Source organism: Pseudophryne corroboree, unplaced genomic scaffold (assembly GCF_028390025.1).
Source record: "Pseudophryne corroboree isolate aPseCor3 unplaced genomic scaffold, aPseCor3.hap2 scaffold_714, whole genome shotgun sequence".
Classification (NCBI taxonomy): Eukaryota; Metazoa; Chordata; class Amphibia; order Anura; family Myobatrachidae; genus Pseudophryne; species Pseudophryne corroboree.
This window is the reverse complement of record NW_026970297.1, coordinates 299,338-326,957: the sequence shown is the minus strand read 5'-3', so window position 1 is coordinate 326,957 and position 27,620 is coordinate 299,338. Positions and strand designations below refer to the sequence as shown.

Below are 27,620 nucleotides of genomic sequence, written 5' to 3'. Positions count from 1 at the left end.
CCACTCATTTTCAGTCTATTCTGAATGCCTCACACCTCACAATATTATTTTTAGTCCTAAAATTTGCACCGAGGTCGCTGGATGACTAAGCTAAGCGACCCTAGTGGCCGACACAAACACCTGGCCCATCTAGGAGTGGCACTGCAGTGTCACGCAGGATGGCCCTTCCAAAAAACACTCCCCAAACAGCACATGACACAAAGAAAAAAAGAGGCGCAATGAGGTAGCTGTGTGAGTAAGCTAAGCGACCCCAGCGGCCGACACAAACACCTGGCCCATCTAGGAGTGTCACTGCAGTGTCACGCAGGATGGCCCTTCCAAAAAACACTCCCCAAACAGCACATGACGCAAAGAAAAAAAGAGGCGCAATGAGGTAGCCGTGTGAGTAAGATAAGCGACCCTAGTGGCCGACACAAACACCTGGCCCATCTAGGAGTGGCACTGCAGTGTCACGCAGGATGGCCCTTCCAAAAAACACTCCCCAAACAGCACATGACGCAAAGAAAAAAAGAGGCGCAATGAGGTAGCTGTGTGAGTAAGATAAGCGACCCTAGTGGCCGACACAAACACCTGGCCCATCTAGGAGAGGCACTGCAGTGTCACGCAGGATGGCCCTTCAAAAAAATACTCCCCAAACAGCACATGACGCAAAGAAAAATGAAAGAAAAAAGAGGTGCAAGATGGAATTGTCCTTGGGCCCTCCCACCCACCCTTATGTTGTATAAACAGGACATGCACACTTTAACCAACCCATCATTTCAGTGACAGGGTCTGCCACACGACTGTGACTGAAATGACGGGTTGGTTTGGACCCCCACCAAAAAAGAAGCAATTAATCTCTCCTTGCACAAACTGGCTCTACAGAGGCAAGATGTCCACCTCATCATCATCCTCCGATATATCACCGTGTACATCCCCCTCCTCACAGATTATCAATTCGTCCCCACTGGAATCCACCATCTCAGCTCCCTGTGTACTTTGTGGAGGCAATTGCTGCTGGTCAATGTCTCCACGGAGGAATTGATTATAATTCATTTTAATGAACATCATCTTCTCCACATTTTCTGGAAGTAACCTCGTACGCCGATTGCTGACAAGGTGAGCGGCGGCACTAAACACTCTTTCGGAGTACACACTTGTGGGAGGGCAACTTAGGCAGAATAAAGCCAGTTTGTGCAAGGGCCTCCAAATTGCCTCTTTTTCCTGCCAGTATAAGTACGGACTGTCTGACGTGCCTACTTGGATGCGGTCACTCATATAATCCTCCACCATTCTTTCAATGGGGAGAGAATCATATGCAGTGCCAGTAGACGACATGTCCGACTCCGTAATCGTTGTCAGGTCCTTCAGTCCGGACCAGATGTCAGCATCAGCAGTCGCTCCAGACTGCCCTGCATCACCGCCAGCGGGTGGGCTCGGAATTCTGAGCCTTTTCCTCGCACCCCCAGTTGCGGGAGAATGTGAAGGAGGAGATGTTGACAGGTCGCGTTCCGCTTGACTTGACAATTTTCTCACCAGCAGGTCTTTGAACCCCAGCAGACTTGTGTGTGCCAGAAAGAGAGATCCAAGGTAGGTTTTAAATCTAGGATCGAGCACGGTGGCCAAAATGTAGTGCTCTGATTTCAACGGATTGACCACCCGTGAATCCTTGTTAAGCGAATTAAGGGCTCCATCCACAAGTCCCACATGCCTAGCGGAATCGCTCTGTGTTAGCTCCTCCTTCAATGTCTCCAGCTTCTTCTGCAAAAGCCTGATGAGGGGAATGACCTGACTCAGGCTGGCAGTGTCTGAACTGACTTCACGTGTGGCAAGTTCAAAGAGCAGCAGAACCTTGCACAACGTTGAAATCATTCTCCACTGCGCTTGAGACAGGTGCATTCCACCTCCTATATCGTGCTCAATTGTATAGGCTTGAATGGCCTTTTGCTGCTCCTCCAACCTCTGAAGCATATATAGGGTTGAATTCCACCTGGTATACATGCATGGTCGTAATAAACTAGGATAGAAAAGAATAAAGTAGAAAATAAGATTTTAAACCTACCGGTAAATCTTTTTCTCGTAGTCCGTAGAGGATGCTGGGGACTCCGTAAGGACCATGGGGATAGACAGGCTCCACAGGAGACACGGGCACTTTAAGAAAGACTTTAGTTCTGGGTGTGCACTGGCTCCTCCCTCTATGCCACAGTTAGAGAAACTGTGCCCAGAGGAGACGGACAGTATGAGGAAAGGATTTTGTTAATCCAGGGCAAGATTCATACCAGCCACACCAATCACACCATATAACTTGTGATAAACTACCCAGTTATCAGTATGAAAAAACAACATAGCATCAGTGCAGGACCGATGCAACTATAACATAACCCTTATTGAAGCAATAACTATATACAAGTATTGCAGAAGTAGTCCGCACTTGGGATGGGCGCCCAGCATCCTCTACGGACTACGAGAAAAAGATTTACCGGTAGGTTTAAAATCTTATTTTCTCTAACGTCCTAGAGGATGCTGGGGACTCCGTAAGGACCATGGGGATTATACCAATGCTCCAAAACGGGCGGGAGAGTGCGGATGACTCTGCAGCACCGATTGAGCAAACATGAGTTCCTCCTCAGCCAGGGTATCAAACTTATAGTATTTTGCAAAGGTGTTTGAACCCGACCAAGTAGCAGCTTGACAAAGCTGTAGTGCCGAGACCCCTCGGGCAGCCGCCCAAGAAGAGCCCACTTTCCTCGTGGAATGGGCCTTGACCGATTTCAGTAACTGCAATCCAGCCATAGAATGCGCTTGCTGAATCGTGTTACAAATCCGGCGAGCAATAGCCTGTTTTGAAGCAGGGGCACCAATCTTGTTGGTTGCATACAGGACAAACAGCGCTTCAGTTTTCCTGACTCTAGCCGTCCTGGCCATGTAAATTTTCAAAGCCCTGACCACATCAAGTAACTCGGAATCCTCCAAGTCACGCGTAGCCACAGGCACCACAATAGGTTGGTTCATATGAAAAGATGAGACCACTTTTGGTAGGAATTGAGGACGGGTCCGCAATTCCGCTCTATCCACATGGAATACCAAATATGGGCTTTTATGTGACAAAGCCGCTAATTCCGACACTCGCCTAGCCGAAGCCAAGGCTAATAACATGACCACCTTCCATGTGAGATATTTTAACTCCACTGTTTTAAGTGGTTCAAACCAGTGTGATTTTAGAAAACTTAACACCACGTTAAGGTCCCAAGGTGCCACCGGAGGCACAAAAGGAGGCTGAATATGCAGCACTCCTTTTACAAAAGTCTGAACTTCTGGAAGAGAAGCCAATTCTTTTTGAAAGAAAATGGATAAGGCCGAAATCTGGACCTTAATAGAGCCTAATTTTAGGCCCAAATTCACTCCAGTTTGTAGGAAGTGAAGGAAACGGCCCAGATGGAATTCTTCCGTAGGAGCATTCCTGGCCTCACACCAAGAAACATAATTTCGCCATATACGGTGTAATGTTTTAACGTTACATCCTTCCTAGCCTTTATCAGCGTAGGGATGACCTCAACCGGAATGCTAGGATCCGGCATTCAACCGCCATGCCGTCAAACGCAGCCGCGGTAAGTCTTGGAACAGACAGGGCCCCTGATGCAACAGGTCCTGTCTTAGAGGGAGAGGCCACAGATCTTCTGTGAGCATTTCCTGCAGATCCGGATACCAGATGGCCAATACTCCGGATACTCCGTGGCCAATCTGGAACAATGAGGATTGTTCTCACTCCTCTTTGTCTTATTATCCTCAACACCTTGGGTATGAGAGGAAGAGGAGGAAATACATAGACCGACCGGAACACCCACGGTGTCACTAGGGCGTCTACAGCTACTGCCTGAGGGTCTCTTGACCTTGCGCAATACCTCTGTAGCTTTTTATTGAGCCGGGACAACATCATGTCTATCTGTGGCAGTTCCCACTGACTTGTAATCTGTGCAAAGACTTCCTGATGAAGTCCCCACTCTCCCGGATGTAGGTCGTGTCTGCTGAGGAAGTCTGCTTCCCAGTTGTCCACTCCCGGAATGAACACTGCTGACAGTGCGCTTGCGTGATTCTCCACCCAGCGAAGAATTCTGGTGGCTTGTGCCATCGCCACTCTGCTCCTTGTGCCGCCTTGGCGGTTTACATGAGCCACTGCGGTGACGTTGTCTGACTGGATCAGAACCGGTTGGTCGCAAAGTAAGGTCTCCGCTTGACGTAGGGCATTGTATATGGCCCTTAGATCCAGGATGTTGATGTGAAGACAAGTCTCTTGACTTGACCAAATACCTTGGAAATTTCTTCCCTGTGTGACTGCTCCCCAACCTTGGAGGCTTGCGTCTGTGGTCACCAGGATCCAGCCCTGAATGCTGAATCTGCGTCCCTCGAGAAGGTGAGCACTCTGCAGCCACCACAGGAGTGATACCCTGACCCTGGGGGACAGGGTGATCAACCAATGCATCTGTAAATGTGACCCGGACCACTTGTCCAGTAGGTCCCATTGGAAAGTCAGCAAAAAGAAAAAGAGAAAAGGACTGTATTTGTCGATGCACAGGAAGAAGGGTGACCTGATTATCACAATCTTCTGGAGAATTATTAAAATTTAACTTTTATTAGTGTCAAATTAAAATAGTGTGATGATAACTGACAACAAACTACGAGTATAGACGAAACATAAAGGTTAAAATCAAGACGTATACAACATATACCACAAGTGCAATGAAATAATAAGTGTGATTAAAGATTAAAATATGTGTCCGCGTGTCTGTTCTTATATCCAATTATATAATATTGCTCACAATATTTACTCAGTCTGATAATAGTTGTCAGCAATTGGTCTTCATATGTTCACATGACCATTTGTCAGTATTTATAATATCTGGAGTATTATAATATCTCACACTATTTTAATTTGACACTAATAAAAGTTAAATTTTAATAATTCTCCAGAAGATTGTGATAATCAGGTCACCCTTCTTCCTGTGCATCGACAAATACAGTCCTTTTCTCTTTTTCTTTTTGCTGACTAACCTTAGCTGTAGTCGATAGCACCCCCACAAATAATTGTGAATACTTGAATGCAATAGGGGTTATTTTGGAGCTGTATATAGTTCCAAATCTGATATAATACAATTGTGTGTGTGCAGATACAATCCCACCCCCCATTGGAAAGTCCTCGCATGGATCCTGCCGAATGGAATGGCCTTGTATGATGCCACCATCTTTCCCAGGACTCGAGTGCAGTGATGCACTGACACCTGTTTTGGTTTCAATAGGTTCCTGACAAGAGTCATGTGTTCCTGGGCCTTTTCTATCAGGAGATAAACCCTCTTCTCGTCCGTGTCCAGAATCATGCCCAAGAAAGACAGACGAGTAGTAGGAATCAACTGCGACTTCGGGATATTGAGAATCCAGCCGTGTTGCTGTAACACTTTCAGTGAAAGTGATACGCTGTTCAGCAACTGCTCTCTTGATCTCGCTTTTATGAGATCGCCCAAGTACGGGATAATTGTGACACCTTGCTTGCACAGGAGCACCATCATTTCCGTCATTACCTTGGTGAAAATTCTCAGGGCCATGGAGAGACCAAACAGCAACGTCTGAAATTGGCAATGACAGTCCTGTACCGCAAATCTGAGGTACGCCTGATGAGGTGGATAAATGGGGACATGAAGGTATGCATCCTGTACACAAATGCGGACAACAGGTGTCAAGCCGTGTGTTGCCTTTGTCAAGCTGTAATAAGTAGGGATAAGGACGTTAACCACCTCGGAACATCCTCCCTTATACGTCACCTGCAGCGCATTAATCATAAGTCAGTGACAAGTTCAAAAACTTTGGATGACAGCGGAAGCAGTCCACTGACCACCTTCCTCTTGTAACCAAGCTCCTGCAAACCACACCACCAACTCCCTCAGTGTCAATTTCCTCCTTAGACAGGAGAGCCAATAGTCCTGCAGGCCATGTCACTGGCAAGTCTGACGAGTCCTCTCCTGCCTGGGATTCCTCCGATGCATCCTTGAGTGTAACGCCTACTGCTGCTGGCGCTGCTGTTGTTGCTGCTGGGAGTCGATCGTCATCCCAGAGGGGAAGTCGGAAGACCACTTGTACTACTTCCAGTAAGCAATTGACTGTCCAACAGTCCTTTGCGAGGAAGATGAAATATCACAGCAGTCATCCTGCTGCAAAGCGGATAACTCAGGTCTGGGTGGTGAGAAACGTGGTTCCGGTATCCATCGTTAATTTAGAGGCAACTAGAGACTTGATTGAGGTACTGTGTCCCCGGTACCAAATACCCTCTAGGTTCCATTTCTCTAGGCAGGCGATACCGAAAATGTACACAGACCTCAGAAAAAGAGTCACCAGTGTCCTAAAAAATGCAGTTGTACCCAATGTCCACTTGTCTGTGGTTAAGTGGAGCAGGGCAGACTCAGGACTATATGACTGTGACAGCCCACTGGGTAGATGTATTGCCTCCCGCAGCAAGAACAGCAGCGGCGGCACCAGTAGCAGCATCTCGCAATTGCCAACTCGTTCCTAGGCAGGCTACGCTTTGTATCACCGCTTTCCATAAGAGGCACACAGCTGACAACCTCTTACGGAAACTGAGGAACATCATCGCAAAATGGCTTACCCCAATTGAACTCTCCTGGGGATTTGTGACATCGGACAACGCCACCAATATTGTGCGTGCATTACATCTGGGCAAATTCCAGCACGTCCCATGTTTTGCACATACATTGAACTTTGTGGTGCAGAATTATTTAAAAAACGACAGGGGCGTGCAAGAGATGCTGTCGGTGGCCCGAAGAATTGCGGGCCACTTTCTGCATTCAGCCACCGCATGCCGAAGACTGGAGCACCACCAAACATTCCTGAACCTGCCCTGCCAACATCTGAAGCAAGAGGTGGTAACGAGGTGGAATTCAACCCTCTATATGCTTCAGAGGATGGAGGAGCAGCAAAAGGCCATTCAAGCCTATACATCTGCCCACGATATAGGCAAAGGAGGGGGAATGCACCTGACTCAAGCGCAGTGGAGAATGATTTCAACGTTGTGCAAGGTTCTGCAACCCTTTGAACTTGCCACACGTGAAGTCAGTTCAGACACTGCCAGCCCTAGTCAGGTCATTCCCCTCATCAGGCTTTTGCAGAAGAAGCTGGAGACATTGAAGGAGGAGCTAAAACAGAGCGATTCCACTAGGCATGTGGAACTTGTGGATGGAGCCCTTAATTCGCTTAACCAGGATTCAATCTGTTGAAATCAGAGCACTACATTTTGGCCACCGTGCTCGATCCTAGATTTAAAACCTACATTGTATCTCTCTTTCCGGCAGACACAAGTCTGCAGAGGTTCAAAGACCTGCTGGTGAGAAAATTGTCAAGTCAAGCGGAACGTGACCCGTCAACAGCTCCTCCTTCACATTCTCCCGCAACTGGGGGTGCGAGGAAAAGGCTAAGAATTCCGAGCCCACCCGCCTGCAATAAGCAATCCAACTGCAAAAATTGCTAAGAGCATACGCATGCGCCTGCATTTTCTGTGGCACCCCGCAGATAATGCGATCGCCTCTGACTTTCAATCGGTGCGGGGGGGGGGGGGTCAGCAACACTCCATTTCAAAGTCGGAGATGGAGCGGTGCGGGGGCAGGGCTTCAACGGAGAAACAGGAGGCGTGGTCAGAGCGGCTGCATGACATCACATGCAGCCGCTGCGATCACAAAAATGGTGGCGGCTTCCTGCGCACACGTACAGTCTGCACCAACAGGAGGCTAAACCATTTTTTATGATCACGCTGAACTGCACTGAGACTGCAATTTCAGCGTGGTCAAGAAGGGAGGCGGCATACTGGGTGGCCATGCCCTGTGATGGGTGGCCCCAGCATGCGAACCAAAGGATTGCAAATTCTGTTACTTAGCAGAATGTGCAATCCTTACTGAATTAGGCCCATTGATTACAAAATTATAAACAATATTTGAAGTTTTTCTTCAGGGACTAACACAAAAGATGCTTGGGGCTACTAACACATGGGTAAGCCACGTAAAGCTTCCCATGGGTCAGTGGCATCACAACGGGGTTGCGGCACACACCCGAGTGTCACCCGCCAAGGGGGGTGACACCAAAGTGCCGGCTCTTCTTCAGTGACAGAATATGGGTGTTTCACTGTGACATTACGTGCAACACCCAGTTTCTGTCACTGTGCAGGAGCCAGCACTACTCACACACTAGTCCCCGGGTGCAGCCCCCAACCCCCGGGATACCCGCAGCAACAAAATGGTGATTCAGGCCACGCCCCTACCTATGAGACCATGCCTCCTTTTTACCATTGCCCTGCTTATCTGCGCGCACTGCATTACAATCTCCCTCGCCGCCTCTCTGGGTGTCACCAGTGATAGTGACACCTCTGCCATGCTTGTAGCAGCTGGTCCTAAGATCTACGCCTCCAGCCCTGAGTGTTTTCCCTTGTGACGTGTTGATCATCATAGCGAAGCAGATGCTTACAGAAAACTGCTGGTGCTTAGATTGAAAAGAAAAACATTGACGAACCCATCATTTCAGCGACAGGGTCTGCCACACGACTGACTGAAATGACTGGTTGGTTTGGGCCCCCACCAAAAAAGAATCAATCAATCTCTCCTTGCACAAACTGGCTCTACAGAGGCAAGATGTCCTCCCTTGTGCTGCCTCAGTTGAATCTCCTTTACTTGACAGAGATGTGCCTGAGCAGCGGCCCTCCCCAGCCCTATCCCAAATCATACTTATTTTGCATAGGAGATACCATGGTCATGAAGATTGTTCTCCCAGGGTGAGGTTCATTCATTGCATTCTGGGTATGCTGACCCCTGTGATTTCCCCAAATGTGGGAAACTCAATTGCATTATTTGTGGTAGTGGGGGACAGTGTTTGTGCTTTCTTCTGGTCAACTCTGGTAAAAATCAGATTTCTTTGTCTCAGATCTTCCTCTAGCCTTGTTCCTCTTTCGAGAGTTCCCTTGTGCTGCCTCAGTTGGATCTCCTTCACTTGACAGGGGGGTACCCGAGCAGCGACCCTCCCCAGCTCTAGCCCAACTCCTACTTACCTGCCAGGTGAGATACTATGATCATGTAGGTGCTTCTCCCAGGGCAAGGCTCACCCATTGCACTCTGGGTGTGCTGCCCCTGTGATTTCCCCAAATGTTGGAAACTTGACTGCATAATTTGTGTTTCCCCTGGTCGGCTCTCGTATAATTCAGATCTCTTTGTCTCAGGTCTCTCTCCAGCCTAGTTTGCTGTCTGTTTCCACTTCTCTTTTCTTGAGCCGCTCCCTTCTATGCCCTTGCGCACTATCCTAACTTCTCCCGTCTGCTTACTTTGTGCCTTCCAACACACAATGCAAACTTCAGGTAGTGCTGCAGGGCCCTCACCCTTTTAACTGCCTCACAGAGCAGCTCTGGAGCTGTTACAGTGCCCAGCTGCTGCAGAGAAATCAGCTTGAATGCTTCAGGGGCTGGGGCATTGCCAACATGAGCCCCACACCGAAGGAGGGTGGGGGTGTTTAATGCGAACTAAGGGTCATCCAAGCGCTGCAAAAGGCCGCCATGCCCTGCATACCCCTTTTCTCTTTTCATATGCAGATGAGGGTTCCAGCCAACTTTGGCCCACTGCTTGGATGACATCACCATATGCAAATCCATCTGCTGTAGGCCTTCCCCCAGGAATGCTTGCACTAGTTGTTGCATTTGGTTTGTTGTTTGGGGGTGCTTCAGTATTAGGCAGCCTTCTGCCCTCCCATGTTCATCTGAAAATATGTGTTCTCCCTGCAGTTGTTGTCCCCAGATGAGAGTTCCCTTGTGCTGCCTCAGTTGAATCTCCTTTACTTGACAGAGATGTGCCTGAGCAGCGGCCCTCCCCAGCCCTATCTCAAATCATACTTATTTTGCATAGGAGATACCATGGTCAAGAAGATTGTTCTCCCAGGGTGAGGGTCATTCATTGCATTCTGGGTATGCTGACCCCTGTGATTTCCCCAAATGTGGGAAACTTGGCTGCATTATTTGTAGTAGTGGGGGACTGTGTTTGTGCTTTCCTCTGGTCAGCTCTGGTAAAAGTCAGATTTTTTTGTCTCATTTCTTCCTCTAGCCTTATTCTTCTTTTGAGAGTTCCCTTGTGCTGCCTCAGTTGGATCTCCTTCACTTGACAGAAGGGTGCTTGAGCAGCGACCCTCCCCAGCTATAGCCCAACTCCTACTTACCTGCCAGGTTAGATACTATGATCATGAAGCTGCTTCTCCCAGGGCAAGGCTCACCCATTGCACTCTGGGTGTGCTGCTCCTGCGATTTCCCCAAATGTGGGACACTTGACTGCATAATTTGTGTTTCCCCTGGTCGGCTCTCGTATAATTCAGATCTCTTTGTCTCAGGTCTCTCTCCAGCCTAGTTTGCTGTCTGTTTCCACTTCTCTTTTCTTGAGCCGCTCCCTTCTATGCCCTTGCGCACTATCCTGACTTCTCCCGTCTGCTTACTTTGTGCCTTCCAATGCACAATGCGAACTACAGGTAGTGCTGCAGGACCCACACCCTTTTACTTGCCTTACAGAGCAGCTCTGGAGCTGTTACAGTGCCCAGCTGCTGCAAGAAATCAGCTTGAATGCTTCAGGGGCTGGGGCATTGCCAACATGAGCCCCACACCGAAGGAGGGTGGGGGTGTTTAATGCGAACTAAGGGTCATCCAAGCGCCACAAAAGGCCGCCATGCCCTGCATACCCCTTTTCTCTTTTCATATGCAGATGAGGGTTCCAGCCAACTTTGGCCCACTGCTTGGATGACATCACTGTATGCAAATCCGTCTTCTGCAGACCTTCCCCCAGGAATGCTTGTACTAGTTGTTGCATTTGGTTTGTTGTTTGGGGGTGCTTCAGTATTAGGCAGCCTTCTGCCCTCCCATGTTCATTTGAAAATATGTGTTCTCCCTGCAGTTGTTGTCCCCAGATGAGAGTTCCCTTGTGCTGCCTCAGTTGAATCTCCTTTACTTGACAGAGATATGCCTGAGCAGCGGCCCTCCCCAGCCCTATCCCAAATCATACTTATTTTGCATAGGAGTTACCATGGTCATGAAGATTGTTCTCCCAGGGTGAGGTTCATTCATTGCATTCTGGGTATGCTGACCCCTGTGATTTCCCCAAATGTGGGAAACTCGACTGCATTATTTGTGGTAGTGGGGGACTGTGTTTGTGCTTTCCTCTGGTCAGCTCTGGTAAAAGTCAGATTTCTTTGTCTCAGATCTTCCTCTAGCCTTGTTCTTCTTTCGAGAGTTCCCTTGTGCTGCCTCAGTTGGATCTCCTTCACTTGACAGGGGGGTGCCCGAGCAGCGACCCTCCCCAGCTCTAGCCCAACTCCTACTTACCTGCCAGGTGAGATACTATGATCAGGAAGGTGCTTCTCCCAGGGCAAGGCTCACCCATTGCACTCTGGGTGTGCTGCTCCTGCGATTTCCCCAAATGTGGGACACTTGACTGCATAATTTGTGTTTCCTCTGGTCGGCTCTCGTATAATTCAGATCTCTTTGTCTCAGGTCTCTCTCCAGCCTAGTTTGCTGTCTGTTTCCACTTCTCTTTTCTTGAGCCGCTCCCTTCTATGCCCTTGCGCACTATCCTGACTTCTCCCGTCTGCTTACTTTGTGCCTTCCAACGCACAATGCGAACTACAGGTAGTGCTGCAGGGCCCACACCCTTTTAGTTGCCTTACAGAGCAGCTCTGGAGCTGTTACAGTGCCCAGCTGCTGCAAGAAATCAGCTGGAATGCTTCAGGGGCTGGGGCATTGCCAACATGAGCCCCACACCGAAGGAGGGTGGGGGTGTTTAATGCGAACTAAGGGTCATCCAAGCGCAGCAAAAGGCCGCCATGCCCTGCATACCCCTTTTCTCTTTTCATATGCAGATGAGGGTTCCAGCCAACTTTGGCCCACTGCTTGGATGACATCACTGTATGCAAATCCGTCTTCTGCAGACCTTCCCCCAGGAATGCTTGTACTAGTTGTTGCATTTGGTTTGTTGTTTGGGGGTGCTTCAGTATTAGGCAGCCTTCTGCCCTCCCATGTTCATTTGAAAATATGTGTTCTCCCTGCAGTTGTTGTCCCCAGATGAGAGTTCCCTTGTGCTGCCTCAGTTGAATCTTCTTTACTTGACAGATATATGCCTGAGCAGCGGCCCTCCCCAGCCCTATCCCAAATCATACTTATTTTGCATAGGAGATACCATGGTCATGAAGATTGTTCTCCCAGGGTGAGGTTCATTCATTGCATTCTGGGTATGCTGACCCCTGTGATTTCCCCAAATGTGGGAAACTCGACTGCATTATTTGTGATAGTGGGGGACTGTGTTTGTGCTTTCCTCTGGTCAGCTCTGGTAAAAGTCAGATTTCTTTGTCTCAGATCTTCCTCTAGCCTTGTTCTTCTTTCGAGAGTTCCCTTGTGCTGCCTCAGTTGGATCTCCTTCACTTGACTGGGGGGTGCCCGAGCAGCGACCCTCCCCAGCTCTAGCCCAACTCCTACTTACCTGCCAGGTGAGATACTATGATCAGGAAGTTGCTACTCCCAGTGCAAGGCTCACCCATTGCACTCTGGGTGTGCTGCTCCTGCGATTTCCCCAAATGTGGGAAACTTGACTGCATAATTTGTGTTTCCCCTGGTCGGCTCTCGTATAATTCAGATCTCTTTGTCTCAGGTCTCTCTCCAGCCTAGTTTGCTGTCTGTTTCCACTTCTCTTTTCTTGAGCCGCTCCCTTCTATGCCCTTGCGCACTATCCTGACTTCTCCCGTCTGCTTACTTTGTGCTTTCCAATGCACAATGCAAACTACAGGTAGTGCTGCAGGGCCCACACCCTTTTACTTGCCTTACAGAGCAGCTCTGGGGATGTTACAGTGCCCAGCTGCTGCAAGAAATCAGCTTGAATGCTTCAGGGGCTGGGGCATAGCCAACATGAGCCCCACACCGAAGGAGGGTGGAGGTGTTTAATGCGAACTAGGGGTCATCCAAGCGCCGCAAAAGGCCGCCATGCCCTGCACGCACCTTTTCTCTTTTCATATGCAGACGAGGGTTGAAGCCAACTTTGACCCACTGCTTGGATGGCATTACCATATGCAAATCAATCTGCTGCAGGCCTTCCCCCAGGAATGCTTGCACTAGTTGTTGCATTTGGTTTGTTGTTTGGGGGTGCTTCAGTATTAGGCAGCCTTCTGCCCTCCCATGTTCATCTGAAAATATGTGTTCTCCCTGCAGTTGTTGTCCCCAGATGAGAGTTCCCTTGTGCTGCCTCAGTTGAATCTCCTTTACTTGACAGAGATGTGCCTGAGCAGCGGACCTCCCTAGCCCTATCTCAAATCATACTTATTTTGCATAGGAGATACCATGGTCAAGAAGATTGTTCCCCCAGGGTGAGGGTCATTCATTGCATTCTGGGTATGCTGACCCCTGTGATTTCCCCAAATGTGGGAAACTTGACTGCATTATTTGTAGTAGTGGGGGACTGTGTTTGTGCTTTCCTCTGGTCAGCTCTGGTAAAAGTCAGATTTCTTTGTCTCATTTCTTCCTCTAGCCTTATTCTTCTTTTGAGAGTTCCCTTGTGCTGCCTCAGTTGGATCTCCTTCACTTGACAGAGGGGTGCTTGAGCAGCGACCCTCCCCAGCTATAGCCCAACTCCTACTTACCTGCCAGGTGAGATACTATGATCATGAAGGTGCTTCTCCCAGGGCAAGGCTCACCCATTGCACTCTGGGTGTGCTGCTCCTGCGATTTCCCCAAATGTGGGACACTTGACTGCATAATTTGTGTTTCCCCTGGTCGGCTCTCGTATAATTCAGATCTCTTTGTCTCAGGTCTCTCTCCAGCCTAGTTTGCTGTCTGTTTCCACTTCTCTTTTCTTGAGCCGCTCCCTTCTATGCCCTTGCGCACTATCCTGACTTCTCCCGTCTGCTTACTTTGTGCCTTCCAATGCACAATGCGAACTACAGGTAGTGCTGCAGGACCCACACCCTTTAACTTGCCTTACAGAGCAGCTATGGAGCTGTTACAGTGCCCAGATGCTGCAAGAAATCAGCTTGAATGCTTCAGGGGCTGGGGCATTGCCAACATGAGCCCCACACCGAAGGAGGGTGGGGGTGTTTAATGCGAACTAAGGGTCATCCAAGCGCCGCAAAAGGCCGCCATGCCCTGCATACCCCTTTTCTCTTTTCATATGCAGATGAGGGTTCCAGCCAACTTTGGCCCACTGCTTGGATGACATCACTGTATGCAAATCCGTCTTCTGCAGACCTTCCCCCAGGAATGCTTGTACTAGTTGTTGCATTTGGTTTGTTGTTTGGGGGTGCTTCAGTATTAGGCAGCCTTCTGCCCTCCCATGTTCATTTGAAAATATGTGTTCTCCCTGCAGTTGTTGTCCCCAGATGAGAGTTCCCTTGTGTTGCCTCAGTTGAATCTCCTTTACTTGACAGAGATGTGCCTGAGCAGCGGCCCTCCCCAGCCCTATCCCAAATCATACTTATTTTGCATAGGAGATACCATGGTCATGAAAATTGTTCTCCCAGGGTGAGGTTCATTCATTGCATTCTGGGTATGCTGACCCCTGTGATTTCCCCAAATGTGGGAAACTCGACTGCATTATTTGTGGTAGTGGGGGACTGTGTTTGTGCTTTCCTCTGGTCAGCTCTGGTAAAAGTCATATTTCTTTGTCTCAGATCTTCCTCTAGCCTTGTTCTTCTTTCGAGAGTTCCCTTGTGCTGCCTCAGTTGGATCTCCTTCACTTGACAGGGGGGTGCCCGAGCAGCGACCCTCCCCAGCTCTAGCCCAACTCCTACTTACCTGCCAGGTGAGATACTATGATCATGAAGGTGCTTCTCCCAGGGCAAGGCTCACCCATTGCACTCTGGGTGTGCTGCCCCTGTGATTTCCCCAAATGTGGGAAACTTGACTGCATAATTTGTGTTTCCACTGGTCGGCTTTCATATAATTCAGATCTCTTTGTCTAAGGTCTCTCTCCAGCCTAGTTTGCTGTCTGTTTCCACTTCTTTTTTTTTGAGCCCCTCCCTTCTATACCCTTGTGCACTATCCTGACTTCTCCTGTCTGCTTACTTTGTGCCTTCCAATGCACAATGCAAACTACAGGTAGTGCTGCATGGCCCACAACCTGTTACTTGCCTTACAGAGCAGCTCTGGAGCTGTTACAGTGCCAAGCTGCTGCAAGAAATCAGCTTGAATGCTGGGGCATTGCCAACATGAGCCCCACACCGAAGGAGGGTGGGGGTGTTTAATGCGAACTAAGGGTCATCCAAGCGCCGCAAAAGGCCGCCATGCCCTGCATACCCCTTTTCTCTTTTCATATGCAGATGAGGGTTCCAGCCAACTTTGGCCCACTGCTTGGATGACATCACTGTATGCAAATCCGTCTTCTGCAGACCTTCCCCCAGGAATGCTTGTACTAGTTGTTGCATTTGGTTTGTTGTTTGGGGGTGCTTCAGTATTAGGCAGCCTTCTGCCCTCCCATGTTCATTTGAAAATATGTATTCTCCCTGCAGTTGTTGTCCCCAGATGAGAGTTCCCTTGTGCTGCCTCAGTTGAATCTCCTTTACTTGACAGAGATATGCCTGAGCAGCGGCCCTCCCCAGCCCTATCCCAAATCATACTTATTTTGCATAGGAGATACCATGGTCATGAAGATTGTTCTCCCAGGGTGAGGTTCATTCATTGCATTCTGGGTATGCTGACCCCTGTGATTTCCCCAAATGTGGGAAACTCGACTGCATTATTTGTGGTAGTGGGGGACTGTGTTTGTGCTTTCCTCTGGTCAGCTCTGGTAAAAGTCAGATTTCTTTGTCTCAGATCTTCCTCTAGCCTTGTTCTTCTTTCGAGAGTTCCCTTGTGCTGCCTCAGTTGGATCTCCTTCACTTGACAGGGGGGTGCCCGAGCAGCGACCCTCCCCAGCTCTAGCCCAACTCCTACTTACCTGCCAGGTGAGATACTATGATCATGTAGGTGCTTCTCCCAGGGCAAGGCTCACCCATTGCACTCTGGGTGTGCTGCCCCTTTGAATTCCCCAAATGTGGGAAACTTGACTGCATAATTTGTGTTTCCCCTGGTCGGCTCTCATATAATTCAGATCTCTTTGTCTCAGGTCTCTCTCCTGCCTAGTTTGCTGACTGTTTCCACTTCTCTTTTCTTGAGCCGCTCCCTTCTATGCCCTTGCGCACTACCCTGACTTCTCCCGTCTGCTTACTTTGTGCCTTCCAACGCACAATGCGAACTACAGGTAGTGCTGCAGGGCCCACACCCTTTTAGTTGCCTTACAGAGCAGCTCTGGAGCTGTTACAGTGCCCAGCTGCTGCAAGAAATCAGCTTGAATGCTTCAGGGGCTGGGGCATGGCCAACATGAGCCCCACACCGAAGGAGGGTGGGGGTGTTTAATGCGAACTAGGGGTCATCCAAGCGCAGCAAAAGGCCGCCATGCCCTGCATACCCCTTTTCTCTTTTCATATGCAGATAAGGGTTCCAGCCAACTTTGGCCCACTGCTTGGATGACATCACCGTATGCAATTCCATCTTCTGCAGACCTTCCCCAAGGAATGCTTGTACTAGTTGTTGCATTTGGTTTGTTGTTTGGGGGTGCTTCAGTATTAGGCAGCCTTCTGCCCTCCCATGTTCATCTGAAAATATGTGTTCTCCCTGCAGTTGTTGTCCCCAGATGAGAGTTCCCTTGTGCTGCCTCAGTTGAATCTCCTTTACTTGACAAGGGAGGCATTTTGGATTTTTTCTTTGGGTACCCCTACACCTGATGGTCTGATTGAGAGCATCGAACTGAACAACATTGGCAGTCTCTGAAGATTTTATCTATTGATTTACCTAATATATTATTTATTGAATATCCATTTATTGTATGTTTAATAAATAAACAAAATTATTAGAAGTAGCTATTTTGGGAACAGCATTCCTCTTAGTATGAAACTGTATAATCCTGTTGTGTGTGTTCCTTTAAAGTTCTTTAGTAAAATCCACTAGTAATGATGAACATCAGATTTCTTCCTCCATCCTCTTTTTACACTTTCTCTTGGTTCTATATATATATATATTTTTTATTTTTTTATTTTTTTTCCCTCCTTCTCCCAAAAGGCCCCCCTCCCTCCCCCCCCCCCCTCCCTGTTTTAAATTTTTACATCTTTAAATCTTTAAATCTTCGAATCCTTAAATTGTCTGTTTAATAATTATTCTTTCTTCAATTCTTTTTGTTGTTTAAGCAGCAATGTAATTATTCCAGGGGTTAAAATAATGAAATATAGAAATAATATTAACAAAAATTAAAGGTAAAAATGAATTGATAGAATGATCCCATTAAAAGTAAATAAATAATATGGATGTTAAGCTGAGCGGGTTGGATTCGAACATGGGACTCGCTGCATAGAGTGCAGGTGATGTTTCCCCTGCGCCACAAGAGCTGCTTTAGTAGTGTGTTGGATTTATGTTACCCTAAAAGGTTTTATATAAGTAAATGGGGATCCTTAGTGCTGGGTCTCTGAATTATGTGTATGTGATTATAGAGATGAGGTATTGATTGAAAGATTAGAGGTTAATCTGTATATAGATTATATATTTTCTGTTATTTTTTAAACCACCTTGTTGCTTATTTTATTATTATTTTTAATCACCATGTTGCTTATTTTTATATTATGAAATGCCTTTATATGTGCAATTGCAATTAGAAAGTTGTTCCATATGTGAGTCATTACATGTATGCATCCAATTAGTACATGTATATATCCAATCAACTAATTAGTAATGCTATTGGTCCGGTGCATTTTAAAAAGAGCCTGCTAGGCTGCTGATGTATCCTCTGACGAAACCGCTCTTGGATAACAGCGGAGAAACGCGTAAGGAAGGTGACTACCAGACACTCTGATTGCTGAGATATAAGCCCATTCATGAACGAGCTACATCACGGCGGACGTCTGATGTAAAGACAGCGGTGAAGGGGAAAAAGCAATTTGAGACCGAGCAAAAGGAGGTCTCTACCCCACGGCAGGGAGGAATATCCCGACCGCGAGTGCCAATAAGATCCAGCCACGGTTAACGACTGAGGCAGCATAAGGAAACTCTCATCTGGGGACAACAACTGCAGGGAGAACACATATTTTCAGATGAACATGGGAGGGCAGAAGGCTGCCTAATACTGAAGCACCCCCAAACAACAAACCAAATGCAACAACTAGTGCAAGCATTCCTGGGGGAAGGCCTGCAGCAGATGGATTTGCATATGGTGATGTCATCCAAGCAGTGGGTCAAAGTTGGCGTCAACCCTCGTCTGCATATGAAAAGAGAAAAGGGGCGTGCAGGGCATGGCGGCCTTTTGCGGCGCTTGGATGACCCCTAGTTCACATTAAACACCTCCACCCTCCTTCGGTGTGGGGCTCATGTTGGCTATGCCCCAGCCCCTGAAGCATTCAAGCTGATTTCTTGCAGCAGCTGGGCACTGTAACAGCTCCAGAGCTGCTCTGTAAGGCAAGTAAAAGGGCGTGGGCCCTGCAGCACTACCTGTAGTTTGTATTGTGCGTTGGAAGGCACAAAGTAAGCAGACTGGAGAAGTCAGGATAGTGAGCAAGGGCATAGAAGGGAGTGGCTCAAGAAAAGAGAAGTGGAAACAGACAGCAAACTAGGCTGGAGAGAGACCTGAGACAAAGAGATCTATATTATACGAGAGCCGACCAGGGGAAACACAAATTATGCAGTCAAGTGTCCAACATTTGGGGAAACCGCAGGAGCAGCACACCCAGAGTGCAATGGGTGAGCCTTGCCCTGGGAGAAGCACCTTCATGATCATAGTATCTCACCTGGCAGGTAAGTAGGAGTTGGGCTAGAGCTGGGGAGGGTCGCTGCTCGGGCACCCCCCTGTCAAGTGAAGGAGATCCAACTGAGGCAGCACAAGGGAACTCTCGAAAGAAGAACAAGGCTAGAGGAAGATCTGAGATAAAGAAATCTGACTTTTACCAGAGCTGACCAGAGGAAAGCACAAACACAGTACCTCACTACCACAAATAATGCAGTCCAGTTTCCCACATTTGGGGAAATCACAGGGATCAGCATACCCAGAATGCAATGAATGAACCTCACCCTGGGAGAACAATCTTCATGACCATGGTATCTCCTATGCAAAATAAGTATGATTTGAGATAGGGCTGGGGAGGGCTGCTGCTCAGGCACATCTCTGTCAAGAATTTATAAAGTCTATACATATATATAACCAAATGTCAATATATATATATATATAGAACCCAGCGCTCCTATCAAAACTTATCTATTTCACCAATTTGTTGCTTATTTAATCTTTATACATCTATTAATTTTTACCATATATTATAAAATGCTGCTCCCATAGTTAGTACTGTTCTACCAATAATAAACCAAATTTTAAAGATAATCACACTTGTTATCAAGGGAGCGCAAAAAATAGAATATACAAGCTCTTTATTTTAAAAAAAATATATATAGACAGAAGAAACCCACATTCAACAAAATACAATGGAGTCAACATATATAGGCACCACTATCCATATCTAAATGTAATCAGTATCTATTTCATATTGCCCTTGATGACAACGGAATGTCTATTAAAGTGTCCAAAAAATCCTCCTGGATACAGCTGTTGTAATTAAATCGTTACTTTCCAATTGTAATTGATACATTAAATTCCTTCTTGTGGATGAACAGCAACAGTTGTAACCAACGCCTCTTATTTACTGCAGTTAAAGTTCATATGTAACTCACGTGAGTAATGAAAGAAAACAGGGGGAGAGCGCTGTGATGGTTGGTGAAACACAGCGGTATGCTACAACGTACCCACATTTGCATCCATGCATATATAGATGTAGGTGTGTGTACGTCGGTGTGCGTCCAGGTGTCAACGCGTGTATGTATAGATACAGGTGAGGGTACGTCTGTGTATGTCCAGGTGTCAGAATGTGTATGTATAGATGCAGGTGTGGGAACGTCAGTGTAGGTTCAGATGTCAGCGCGTGTATGTATAGATGCAGGTGCTTGTATGTCCAGATGTCAGTGCATGTATGTATAGATGCAAGTGTGGGTACGTCGGTGTATGTCCATTTGTCAGCGCGTGTATATATAGATGCAGGTGCTTGTATGTTGGTGTATGTCCAGGTGTCAGCGTGTGTATGTATAGATGCAGGTGTGGGAATGTTAGTGTATGTCCAGGTGTCAGGGTGTGTATGTATGGATATTAGGTGTGGGTACATCAGTGTATGTCCAGGTGTCAGCGCATGTATGTATAGATGCAGGATAATAATCACACAGCGTGCCCCCCACCAACCACAAACCTCCCCCACCCCCCTGTATGACATAAACACCGCTAATTACACTTACACACAATAATTTCAGTTTGCGACCAGGAGCCGGCAATGTATGTGCACCCAAATGAAGCCACTGTACATGCCCTGCAGGCTGCTATGTACTGCACAGGTGCAACAAATTTAAATGCCCTATCTTTAAAATGGGGCATATTTTACTAAATTAAAAAAACCTGTAACTTTCTGTAAAACCTTAACCCCAAAAGGCACTACACTAACATAGGGGTGTAGAGTTGGATCTTGATCCAAGGCACCAACAGGCTAAAGCTTTGACTGTTCCCAGGATGCCTTGCACCGCCTCCTCTATAACCCTGCCCAGTGACGTAACTAGACCTTTGTGGTCCCCATAGCAAAATTCTGAATGGGCCCACCAGCACTCAACAAGAATGAGTGGCGTTTGGGGTCAGAAAAGTAGAGGGGAAGGGGTCTGACAGAGTAGGGGGCAGGACATGAATGAATAGAAACTGAGGTGTCCATTATATAAAGAAATATAGGCCCTCATTCCGAGTTGATCGGTCGCAAGGCGAATTTAGCAGAGTTACACACGCTAAGCCGCCGCCTACTTCCGTGGCGCTCACCTGATTGGCTGTGCGCTGTCTGTGCTGTGACAGCGCATCGCACAGCTCGGTCCATTAGTTTCAATGGTGGGAACTTTGCCGTCAGCGGTGGGGTTACCCGCGGTCAGCCGCTGACCGGCGGGTGACCTCACCGCTAGCCGCTAAGTTCCCACCATTGAATATAATGGACGGAGCTGTGCGATGCGCTGTCACAGCACAGACAGCGCACAGCCAATCAGGTGAGCGCCACGGAAGTAGCGCTTCCTGATTGGCTGAAGGGACTTCAGTGACAGGAGTCACGTGGTGTCCCGGCATTCGGGGTAAGGGGTCTCATGTGTCAGCATGGGACCCCTTTCAGTCCGGTGGTCCGTGTGTCCGTTTTCTTTTTTTGCCAAGTACGTGGATGTATCTCTGGACGTGGATGTACCTCTGGACGCTGGAAGGTGAGTATAATTTTTTTCACAGGTACCCTCGGATCGTCGGAGACCGTGGCAGTCGGCGTGTCAACATAGGTAAGTATGAATGTGTCGGCAGTGTGTAATAAAGTTTTACTGTCACGGTGTCTGTGTCCTGTTTTTATTTGGGTATTTTTTCCCCAGTAGAACTACAGGTACCAGCGGGCCCGTTTTTCTCCCGCATGCTGGTACTTGTGGTTCTCCAAGTACCAGTATGCGGGGGAGGCTTGCTGGGACTTGTAGTTCTTCTGGAAAAAACAATATTCTTGTCATTTTACTCTAGGCTATCAGCCTCCCATCCGCAGCCATTGGATGGGGGGGACAGCCTCGGGCTTCACCCCTTGCCCTTGGGTGGCTGGGGACCCCTTGATTGAAGGGGTCCCCACTCCCCCAGGGTACCCCGGCCAGGGGTGACTAGTTGGATATTTAATGCCACGGCCGCAGGGCACTGCATAAAAGTGACCCCCGGCTGTGGTATTATCTGTCCAGCTAGTGGAGCCCGATGCTGGTGTAAAAAATACGGGGGACCCCTACTCTTTTTGTCCCCCGTATTTTTTGCACCAGCACCAGGCGCAGAGCCCGGTGCTGGTTTTAAAAATACGGGGGATCCCTGCCCAATTTTCCCCCCGCATTTTTGGAACCAGGACCAGCTCGAAGAGCCCGAGGCTGGTTATGCTTTGGAGGGGGGACCCCACGCCATTTTTTTTTCCGTGTTTTTTCCGTTTTTTCCCGTTTTTTTAATTCGCGGCAAAATACGTCAAATTGTCCGTTTTTCGCCCGCGGGACTGTCGAATCCGTTTTTCATTGAATATGGTGAATTCCGGCAGCCACCTGCCGGAATTCACATGTCGAATTGTGTCGAATTTAAAAACGGCCATAATTTGCCGCGATTCGCCGTGAATTGCATATACCCCAAAGTAGCTTTTATGTAACCTTTTTAAACCTATTAGCATAGACCGAATCTCATCGTGTGTATAGGCCTTTAGTTCAACAACAGCATGGGACCAGTTAGTGTGTTTTGACCACTGCACAGCACCTGGTGTTATATAGTAAGCACCACTATGGCATAGTATACAGCATTATGGGCCTGATATGAGTGTGACCAGCGGTGATGTGGAATGCAGTAGGAGGTGCTGTTTAGCAAGCACCACTTCTATATTCACCATGCAGTATATTGTGTGAATATAGAAGTGTTGGTTGTGTTATGTATTAGAGTAATTATTGCAGCTCCCAGCTAAAATTGCCACAATGTAATTTAGTGACAAGCTGCAGAGATTAACCCTTTCTGTGGCTGCTGCACAACCTCTATTCATATCGCTGAATTCAATTAGGGAGATGTTCTCACCCCGCGAGCAAGCGCAGGTATATGCCACACTTATGGTAACATTGGATTTGCAGATATTTTCTTGCAGGGGTGTTTCTAAACAATTTGGCTTCAAATGCGAGATTTAAAAATGCGTGCCCCCCGCCACCATTGGCATTAAAAATTGTGCCCCTCCCCCATATATATATATAAAAAAAACTATATTTGCATGAGCGCTCCGGACGGGATGGGGGGGCGTGACCTCGCAAAAATGGGTATGGTCTCCATAAAATGGGCGTAGCCTTTCAGGCAAAGACTACCTTACACCCCAGTTCTTGACCCTGCACCAACAGACCTCGGCCACCACAGGGAAAAAAGTACAGTCATTTCCACCATGTTAAGCCCCACACATTAATGCCCTTTGGAACATATTATGTCACTCACCACAATATCTGTGATACACTATGCCCTACAGTAAAGCTTCTAATTACTTTTACAAAAACTGCTCAATGCCAAGAGTTTCACGTGCTGGGTGTCATGCTCATTGCCAGGGGTTTCACTCTCTGGGTGTCATGCTCATTGCCAGGGGGAACGCAGTAGGAGGTGTTATATAGTAAGCACCACTATGGCATAGTATATAGCATTATATATATTGTGAGCACTGGTGATGTTGAGTGCAGTAGAGCTGCTGCTGGGTAATTACAATTGACTACAACCACCAATATATTCTGCTGCACTATATATATGCAAAGCTAATTCTGCTGGGTAATTACAATTGAATACAACCACCAATATATTCTGCTGCACTATATCTATATATGCAAGCTAATTCTGCTGGGTAATTACAATTGACTACAACCACCAATATATTCTGCTGCACTATATCTATATATGCAAAGCTAATTCTGCTGAGTAATTACAATTGACTACAACCACCATTATATTCTGCTGCACTATATCTATATATGCAATGCTAATTCTGCTGGGTAATGCAAATTGAAACATTATTGCATAGTATGTGATTTTGAAGTACTTTTTTAAAGTTTTGAATGATATAGACCCAGTTTAATCTTTGTGGAATGCCTGGTTGTTGTTTTTAAGGTAATTTATTGCCTGGCATTTGAGGGGGTGGGGGGTGGTTACAGATTTCAATTATTGGTTTCACTTGTAATAGTCTTCTACTTAAGTCCAATGGTGTAGGCTGTGCAAAGCCATTTGGCTGTGCATTTATTGATCTAAGCGTGCATTTTTATCAAAGCGTGATAAAATTGACACATAACAGCAGCGTTCAATCAGTATCAATTTATCTTCAGCTGATGTCGATTGTGAATTTACGTTTCTTCTCTTCTTGTCACCTACAGGTAATTACAATTGACTACAACCACCAATATATTCTGCTGCACTATATCTATATATGCAAAGCTAATTCTGCTGGGTAATGCAAATTGAAACATTATTGCATAGTATGCAATAATATAGTATGCATATAGCAGAGGATAGTTTCAATCTGCCTACCTCTGGGTTATGGGCCCAGAATGCTTTCATTGCAGTACTCTGCTGCACATGTAAGTGCAAGAAATCCTGAAGCACTCACTCATCATGGGAAAGTACCAATGTGTTTCTTCGTTGATTGATGGAAGAAACATCTTACAAAAACTCTCCAGATTATTGACTTTTAAAGTTTTTCTAGGAAACGTTCTAGATGAATGCTTATTAGCGTTTGTCAGAACATACGTTTGCAAAGTGTCTCTGTGGCGCAATCAGTTAGCGTGTTTGGTTATTAACCAAAAGGTTGGTGGTTCAATCCCACCCAGGGACGTAATTTACCTTGTTATCAGATTTTGGTGATCTTTAAGTAGACAAGTCAAAATTTCAAACCCCCTCTTATGGTGTAGGGTACCTGGCCTTCTCTGATGTAATCAGAGTTAGATTTGATTAAGTGATTTTATAAAAAAAAAACAGCTAGGAAGCACAATTTAGCAGTGGGTTGCAGAGAAAAAGAAATATGCTGGCAAAAAAATCCAATTGAGTGATTAAACAGCTCTTCATTTTCTGGCTTTATTTTTAAGCTAACAAATTTGTTCTCTGAAAAGTGTCCACAAAGCCAAGTATCTGATTAACACCTTTGTAGGGATGGTTTTTCACCTATTACTAAATTAAACTTGCTTCATTGGAAAGGCAGCAAGATGCATCGTCATTTCAATATCTACTGAAATAATACAGGTTGACACCAGGAAACATTAACGCCACTGCATCCTTGCTGCTTTCTCATGTGGAAGTCTGTTTAATGTGAAAACAAGGTGATATCTAATTAGCACACAGGTAAGGAATTAAGAAAATCTTTATTTAAGGGTGAAGATGTTTCTCACAAAATCGTTGCCCCAATGCATCATAGAAATTCAAGCTGGAAAGATGATTTTAATATATCACTTGTACATTTTGTATTGCTCTTCTGGTGACAATGTAGTTTGTTTTTGTCAATTACCATTTTAATAATAGGGTAAAGAAAATTAAGTGGATTTTTGAAAGAAAACAATACTGTCAATATACTATTAAACAAATTAAAATGGTAAAAGTTATTGTACTTTAAGTAAAAATAAAAGAGCTAAAATATCAATCCCAATTTTGGATTACTTTAATTAAAAAAAAATGCATATAGCAGAGGATAGTTTCAATCTGCCTACCTCTGGGTTATCGGCCCAGCATGCTTCCATTGCAGTACTCTGCTGCACATGTAAGTGCAAGAGATCCTGAAGCACTCACTCATCATGGGAAAGTACCAATGTGTTTCTTCGTTGGTTGATGAAAGAAACATCTTACAAAAACTCTCCAGATTATTGACTTTTTTAAGTTTTTCTAGGAAACGTTCTAGATGAATGCTTATTAGCCTTTGTCAGTATGTACTTTTTGCAAAGTGTCTCTGTGGCGCAATCGGTTAGTGTGTTCGGCTATTAACCAAAAGGTTGGTGTTTCAATCCCACCAAGGGACGTAATTGACCTTGTGATCAGATTTTGGTGATATTTAAGTCGACAAGTCAAAATTTCAAACCCCCTGTTATGGTGTGGGTACCTGGCCTTCCCTGATGTAATCAGAGTTAGATTTGATTCAGTGATTTTATAAAAACAGCTAGGAAGCACAATTTAGCAGTGGGTTGCAGAGAAAAAAAATATGCTGGCAGAAAAATCCAATTGAGTGATTAAACAGCTCTTCATTTTCTGGCTTTATTTTTATGCTAACAAATTTGTTCTCTGAAAAGTGTCCACAAAGCCAAGTCTCTGATTAACACCTTTGTAAGGATGGTTTTTCACCTATTACTAAATTAAACTTGCTTCATTGGAAAGGCAGCAAGATGCATCCTCATTTCAATGTCTACTGAAATAATACAGGTTGACACCAGGAAACATTAACGCCACTGCATCCTTGCTGCTTTCTCATGTGGAAGTCTGTTTAATGTGAAAACAAGGTGATATCTAATTAGCACACAGGTAAGGAATTAAGAAAATCTTTATTTAAGGGTGAAGATGTTTCTCACAAAATCGTTGCCCCAATGCATCATTGAAATTCAACCTGGAAAGATGATTTTAATATATCACTTGTACATTTTGTATTGCTCTTCTGGTGACAATGTAGTTTGTTTTTGTCAATTACCATTTTAATAATAGGGTAAAGAAAATTAAGTGGATTTTTGAAATAAAACAATACTGTCAATATACTATTAAAACAAATTAAAATTGTAAAAGTTATTGTACTTTAAGTAAAAATAAAAGAGCAAAAATATCAATCCCAGTTTTGGATTACTTTAATTAACAAAAAAAATGCATATAGCAAAGGATAGTTTCAATCTACCTACCTCTGGGTTATGGGCCCAGCATGCTTCCATTGCAGTACTCTGCTGCACATGTAAGTGCAAGAGATCCTGAAGCACTCACTCATCATGGGAAAGTACCAATGTGTTTCTTCGTTGGTTGATGGAAGAAACATCTTACAAAAACTCTCCAGATTATTGACTTTTTAAAGTTTTTCTAGGAAACGTTCTAGATGAATGCTTATTAGCCTTTGTCAGTACGTACTTTTTGCAAAGTGTATCTGTGGCGCAATCGGTTAGTGTGTTCGGCTATTAACCAAAAGGTTGGTAGTTCAATCCCACCCAGGGACGTAATTGACCTTGTGATCAGATTTTGGTGATATTTAAGTCGACAAGTCAAAATTTCAAACCCCCTGTTATGGTGTGGGTAGCTGGCCTTCCCTGATGTAATCAGAGTTAGATCTGATTCCGTGATTTTATAAAAACAGCTAGGAAGCACAATTTAGCAGTGGGTTGCAGAGAAAAAAAATATGCTGGCAGAAAAATCCAATTGAGTGATTAAACAGCTCTTCATTTTCTGGCTTTATTTTTATGCTAACAAATTTGTTCTCTGAAAAGTGTCCACAAAGCCAAGTCTCTGATTAACACCTTTGTAAGGATGGTTTTTCACCTATTACTAAATTAAACTTGCTTCATTGGAAAGGCAGCAAGATGCATCCTCATTTCAATGTCTACTGAAATAATACAGGTTGACACCAGGAAACATTAACGCCACTGCATCCTTGCTGCTTTCTCATGTGGAAGTCTGTTTAATGTGAAAACAAGGTGATATCTAATTAGCACACAGGTAAGGAATTAAGAAAATCTTTATTTAAGGGTGAAGATGTTTCTCACAAAATCGTTGCCCCAATGCATCATTGAAATTCAACCTGGAAAGATGATTTTAATATATCACTTGTACATTTTGTATTGCTCTTCTGGTGACAATGTAGTTTGTTTTTGTCAATTACCATTTTAATAATAGGGTAAAGAAAATTAAGTGGATTTTTGAAAGAAAACAATACTGTCAATATACTATTAAACAAATTAAAATGGTAAAAGTTATTGTACTTTAAGTAAAAATAAAAGAGCT

At 45.8% G+C, this 27,620-nt stretch overlaps 15 non-coding genes and 2 pseudogenes across 15 annotated transcripts; 15 read left to right on the top strand and 2 right to left on the bottom strand.

The window, feature by feature from the left end:
• The first annotated feature begins 8,749 nt into the window (after window positions 1-8,749).
• LOC135039836 (U1 spliceosomal RNA) lies at window positions 8,750-8,913 on the top strand. The gene has a single exon (XR_010233823.1). It is a non-coding gene; the product is annotated as a U1 spliceosomal RNA (small nuclear RNA).
• A 152-nt stretch (window positions 8,914-9,065) lies between these two features.
• LOC135039844 (U1 spliceosomal RNA) lies at window positions 9,066-9,228 on the top strand. The gene has a single exon (XR_010233830.1). It is a non-coding gene; the product is annotated as a U1 spliceosomal RNA (small nuclear RNA).
• Window positions 9,229-9,900: 672 nt separating this feature from the next.
• LOC135039837 (U1 spliceosomal RNA) lies at window positions 9,901-10,064 on the top strand. The gene has a single exon (XR_010233824.1). It is a non-coding gene; the product is annotated as a U1 spliceosomal RNA (small nuclear RNA).
• A 152-nt stretch (window positions 10,065-10,216) lies between these two features.
• Window positions 10,217-10,379, top strand: LOC135039849 (U1 spliceosomal RNA). Its single transcript, XR_010233833.1, has one exon. It is a non-coding gene; the product is annotated as a U1 spliceosomal RNA (small nuclear RNA).
• Window positions 10,380-11,050: 671 nt separating this feature from the next.
• LOC135039852 (U1 spliceosomal RNA) lies at window positions 11,051-11,214 on the top strand. Its single transcript, XR_010233836.1, has one exon. It is a non-coding gene; the product is annotated as a U1 spliceosomal RNA (small nuclear RNA).
• A 152-nt stretch (window positions 11,215-11,366) lies between these two features.
• LOC135039841 (U1 spliceosomal RNA) lies at window positions 11,367-11,529 on the top strand. Its single transcript, XR_010233827.1, has one exon. It is a non-coding gene; the product is annotated as a U1 spliceosomal RNA (small nuclear RNA).
• A 671-nt stretch (window positions 11,530-12,200) lies between these two features.
• Window positions 12,201-12,364, top strand: LOC135039850 (U1 spliceosomal RNA). The gene has a single exon (XR_010233834.1). It is a non-coding gene; the product is annotated as a U1 spliceosomal RNA (small nuclear RNA).
• A 152-nt stretch (window positions 12,365-12,516) lies between these two features.
• LOC135039845 (U1 spliceosomal RNA) lies at window positions 12,517-12,679 on the top strand. Its single transcript, XR_010233831.1, has one exon. It is a non-coding gene; the product is annotated as a U1 spliceosomal RNA (small nuclear RNA).
• A 671-nt stretch (window positions 12,680-13,350) lies between these two features.
• On the top strand, window positions 13,351-13,514 carry LOC135039838 (U1 spliceosomal RNA). Its single transcript, XR_010233825.1, has one exon. It is a non-coding gene; the product is annotated as a U1 spliceosomal RNA (small nuclear RNA).
• A 152-nt stretch (window positions 13,515-13,666) lies between these two features.
• LOC135039842 (U1 spliceosomal RNA) lies at window positions 13,667-13,829 on the top strand. The gene has a single exon (XR_010233828.1). It is a non-coding gene; the product is annotated as a U1 spliceosomal RNA (small nuclear RNA).
• A 671-nt stretch (window positions 13,830-14,500) lies between these two features.
• LOC135039851 (U1 spliceosomal RNA) lies at window positions 14,501-14,664 on the top strand. Its single transcript, XR_010233835.1, has one exon. It is a non-coding gene; the product is annotated as a U1 spliceosomal RNA (small nuclear RNA).
• A 152-nt stretch (window positions 14,665-14,816) lies between these two features.
• Window positions 14,817-14,979, top strand: LOC135039843 (U1 spliceosomal RNA). The gene has a single exon (XR_010233829.1). It is a non-coding gene; the product is annotated as a U1 spliceosomal RNA (small nuclear RNA).
• A 662-nt stretch (window positions 14,980-15,641) lies between these two features.
• LOC135039848 (U1 spliceosomal RNA) lies at window positions 15,642-15,805 on the top strand. The gene has a single exon (XR_010233832.1). It is a non-coding gene; the product is annotated as a U1 spliceosomal RNA (small nuclear RNA).
• A 152-nt stretch (window positions 15,806-15,957) lies between these two features.
• LOC135039846 (U1 spliceosomal RNA) lies at window positions 15,958-16,099 on the top strand (annotated as a pseudogene).
• Window positions 16,100-18,710: 2,611 nt separating this feature from the next.
• On the bottom strand, window positions 18,711-18,852 carry LOC135039847 (U1 spliceosomal RNA; annotated as a pseudogene).
• A 152-nt stretch (window positions 18,853-19,004) lies between these two features.
• On the bottom strand, window positions 19,005-19,168 carry LOC135039839 (U1 spliceosomal RNA). Its single transcript, XR_010233826.1, has one exon. It is a non-coding gene; the product is annotated as a U1 spliceosomal RNA (small nuclear RNA).
• Window positions 19,169-24,427: 5,259 nt separating this feature from the next.
• Window positions 24,428-24,501, top strand: TRNAN-AUU (transfer RNA asparagine (anticodon AUU)). The gene has a single exon. It is a non-coding gene; the product is annotated as a tRNA-Asn (tRNA).
• The last annotated feature ends 3,119 nt before the right edge of the window (window positions 24,502-27,620 follow it).